Genomic DNA, 1,142 nt, shown 5'->3' on the forward strand with positions numbered 1-1,142 from the left:
CCTGTGCCTATCTTTGGAACTGATCCACAGAATCAGTTTCCAAGAGATAGACAGAAGATCTGACATGTGTAAGGGACTTACACTGCCGGATCTTAGGATGCAGTACCGCATCCGCCGCTGGGGGCATTTTGCGTCGAAATGCCGCCTCGGGTATGCAAATTAGCACTTACGGAGATCCACAAAGCTTTTCAGCTTCGTTTTTTCTCCGTAAGTTTTAGTTTGCAATCGTAAAATTAGGGCTGCTTTTACAAAGTGTAAACTGTTTACACCTTGTAAAAGCAGACCCTTCTGTCCAGCGACGCGTTTTCTTTTTTTGTTTTAATTTTTTTTTTTTTCCGCCGTATCTTTTTTTTTTCCCGACGCAACTTTATTGACCCGTCGCGATCCACAAAGCTTGGCGTAATGTAATTTCGCGCTATGCACGTCGGGAAAATGACGTCACGAGCATGCGCAGTACGGCCGGCGCGGGAGCGCGCCTAATTTAAATGGGAATCGCCCCCATTTGAAGAGGAACGCCTTGCGCCGGCGGAATTTAAATTACACAGCCGAAAATTTCTAGGTAAGTGCTTTGTGGATCGGGCACTTAGGTAGAAATTTTAAGGCAGTGTAACTTAAAGAGTCACTAAAGGAATTTTTTTTTTTAGCTAAATAGCTTCCTTTACCTTACTGCAGTCCTGGTTTCATGTCCTCATTGTTCGTTTTTGCTTTGATGTTGCTGTAAATCCTCTCTGTTCTGGACACTTCCTGGTTGCCTGTTTCCTGATAACCACAGTACTGGGAGATTTCCCACGGTGGTCACTAATCAAGGAGGTGTGATTACTGTGTGTAAAACGAAACTGGATTGGTGCTGAGGAGTTTTAGACAAAGTATCACTGCTCTCTATTGGCTGACTGCCCTCTAGTGGCTCTCTGTACATCAGAGAACCAGCAAACAACAGCAAAAACGAAACTACACTGCAGGCACATTATATGATTGTTTTTTTTATCTATTTTTAATCATTTTTAAAAGGAATCAGTTAACTATTATGTCTCTATGCCCTGTAAACAGTCATTTCAGCTAAAAAAAGTTTTTCCTTTAGTGACCCTTTAAATGGGAATTTTTAGATTACGCCGGTTCTTTGTGGATTTGGCCCTCAGTTCCCT

Source organism: Rana temporaria, chromosome 8 (genome assembly GCF_905171775.1).
Source record: "Rana temporaria chromosome 8, aRanTem1.1, whole genome shotgun sequence".
In the NCBI taxonomy this organism is placed as follows: Eukaryota; Metazoa; Chordata; class Amphibia; order Anura; family Ranidae; genus Rana; species Rana temporaria.